Here is a 3046-nt window from a genome sequence, read left to right as displayed (position 1 = left end):
TGACACGACTTTTCTTTCGTACCCCGGGTACAAATCTGAACATTTTTTTGTACCAAGAGCTGGCGTATGCGTTTACGTCAGAGATGATATTTGCTCTCGACACCTCGGCAGCCTGAAAGGGCCTATCTAATATTTGGTTGCGTGGAGAATGCGTTGACCATCCCCGAATCTACGCGTGACTTTATAGGTCCCATAGCGATAATACCGAAACCGAACGACTGTTTGAGCACGTCCCAATGGCTACAGATTCTCTGCTGCAGCAGATTCCATCCACAGAGATCATTATTCTAGTAGTACTAGTACAGTGCCGGTCGCACGGTACTCACGACCTCGTTTCGCGGGCTGCCGCCGCGTGTGGCACTACAAGTCAGCAGATTAGGATGGGATGCGGTCCTTCTTTGCATCCTACCCATGGGGGCGGGTTTTATACTCGATGAATGATCCGAGCGTTGTTGCTGACATTTACAAGTCGAGTGGACCCGAAGGCATACCTCAAATCGTGCTACGGAAATGTGCTCCCGAGTTGGCACCGGTCTTAACGCGTCTTTTCCGGCAATCCTACGCTCTAGGCGTCGGCCCGAACTCCTGGAAGATTGCTTTGGTGCATCCGATCCCTAAAAGGGGTAACCTCTCAGACCCGTCCAATTATAGGCCTATAGCTATCACCTCCTTGTTCTCCAAGATAATGGAGTCCATTATTAACTACCAGGTCCTGCGGTATCTAGAGGAGAACCAGCTGATTAGCGACCTCCAGTACGGTTTCCGTCGGGGTCGGTCGGCCAGTGATCTTCTAGTTTACCTCACTCATAGATGGGCGCAAGCAGTTGAGAGAGCGCTTCTTTCGAAGCTTCCATGCTATGGGCTTCCCGGGAAATTATGCAATTGGATTACCAGCTTTTTGGCAGATCGGAGCATTAAAATCGTTGTCGACGGTGCATGCTCCGACTTGAAATTCGTCAATGCTGGTGTTCCATAAGGCTGCGTTCTATCACCCACTCTGTTTCTTCTGCATATCAATGATTTGTTACAAATCAGTAACATTCACTGCTATGCAGATGACAGTATCGTTGACACCGTATACACCGACCGCGCTAATATTTTTCGAGAAAACGTCGAAGAAAACCGGAACAAACTTGTGTCTGAAGTCGAGTCCTCGTTAAACGAAGTCTCGAATTGGGGCCAGCTAAATCTAGTCCATTTCAACCCCAAAAAGATGCAACTTTGCGCGTTAACCGCTAAAAAAACACCATTTGTCGTATCTCCACGATTTTAGAACATTCCGATAGCCGCTACGGGTAGTATCGGAATATTTGGCGTTGATATTTCGAGTCTCGTTCAGTTCCGCGGGCAATTGGAAGGCAAAGCCAAATTGGCTTTAAAAAAGCTCGGTGAGCTCAGCATAGCAAGACAGTATTTCACGTCGGCCCATCGCCTAAAACTTTACAAGGCGCAAATTCGGCCTCATATGGAGTACTGCTCTCACCTCTGGACGGGTGCTCCCAAGTACCAGCTCCTTCCATTTGACCGTATCCAACGAAGAGCGGCTCGAATTATCGGCGATCAAGTCCTTTCTGATCTCCTTGATCCTTTGGCTTTGCGTAGAGATGATGGATCACTCTGCATCTTCTACCGAATTTTTCACAGGGAATGTTCCGAGGAATTGTTTGGATTAATCCCGGCTGCTGAATTTCACGTTCGGACAACTCGTCAAATCGGAAATCCACAACAGCGCAATTTCTTAGAAATTTTCTGCCTCGCACAACAACTTTGTGGAAACAGCTTTCGCCGGCGGTTTTTTCGAACCGATACGACATGGGAATCTTTAAGCAAAGAGCGAACTTAAAGGCCTTAAAGGCCGGCAACGCACCTGTAAGCCCCCCGGTGTTGCAGATGTCCATGAGCGGTGGTAGTCACTTTCCATCAGGTGAGCCTCCTGCTCGTTTGCCACCTATATCATAAAAAAATGAAACAATTGCTGATATCTATCGCGTCTTTTCCGGCGACATCTGTCGCTACGGAGATTGCAAGCTTTATTTTTATTCGTTACATATTATTACATACATACATTTTTGTTTTGATTCGTTACGTACATTGACCTCAGATGGCAGTACGATCGATCGCCCATAAATACGTGGTCGCATATTCGTAGATCTTGATGGATGAAGATGTGTTTATTATTGTGAGGCATGCTCGTTAGGCTTGTTCTCAGATATGCTTGTGCCTATTTTTTTCGACGTTATCATAATCCAGTGCTGTACGGGTTATTAGTATCGAAATAATCTCCAGGTAAACGTAGGCTATAACCGTAGGTAGCTTCGACGACACTTACGCCGTGCTGCGTCGGTGTCGGTGCAGCTGCGCATAAATTTGATAAGACCTTCGGGAGTTCATTCAACTATGTACACGTGTCGGACAGTTTCGTGCGTAATGCGGCTTTCAAGGTTATTTTATTCCGTCGTTCGACTATTCCGCTGCTGTTTGAATTTTACTTGTTCCCAGTTATCCATTGACTGTAAATTATTTCTGTGACTATCATTGTTATAAGATGACCTTGAGCTGTCCGACTATAACGACGTGTATGTCTTGGAAACTTTCGGTTGGCAGCAATTAATGAATGGGGCTGAACGTGTGACGTTATATCTTGCTTTCCTGGCAATTAATATAAGTCTTTGTAATCATAATAATCATTAAAGGACAAAATCAGCTTACGAGATTTCCGTGTTCCGGGATGACTTATGTTGTGTATACTATTGTATACATCGCTTCGATAGTCATCAAATTCTTATATTGGTTCATATACATACCTATACAGTGACGAACACAAAAAATTGATGTTTTACTTATATGTCGGTGTATTCATTTTCTTCAATGATTTATTTTTTATTTTATTTATTTATTTTATTTATTTAATGATAATCTGTTGAAGTAATTGTTGTACCTATATTGCTATTCTTTTCTTGGGCGTTTGCAATTTATTCGTAGTTAATTGTAGTCGAGCAATTTGTTTTTTCTATGCCTCTTAATGCGTCAGTATAATATGTTTTCT

General features: G+C 44.0%; 1 pseudogene; it reads left to right on the top strand.

Annotated features, from left to right (window-relative positions):
* Positions 1-236: 236 nt before the first annotated feature.
* Positions 237-2510, top strand: LOC124542574 (annotated as a pseudogene).
* The last annotated feature ends 536 nt before the right edge of the window (positions 2511-3046 follow it).

Source organism: Vanessa cardui, chromosome W (assembly GCF_905220365.1).
Source record: "Vanessa cardui chromosome W, ilVanCard2.1, whole genome shotgun sequence".
In the NCBI taxonomy this organism is placed as follows: domain Eukaryota; kingdom Metazoa; phylum Arthropoda; class Insecta; order Lepidoptera; family Nymphalidae; genus Vanessa; species Vanessa cardui.
Note: the sequence above shows the minus strand (reverse complement) of the source record. Positions and strands in the feature narration are given on the sequence as shown.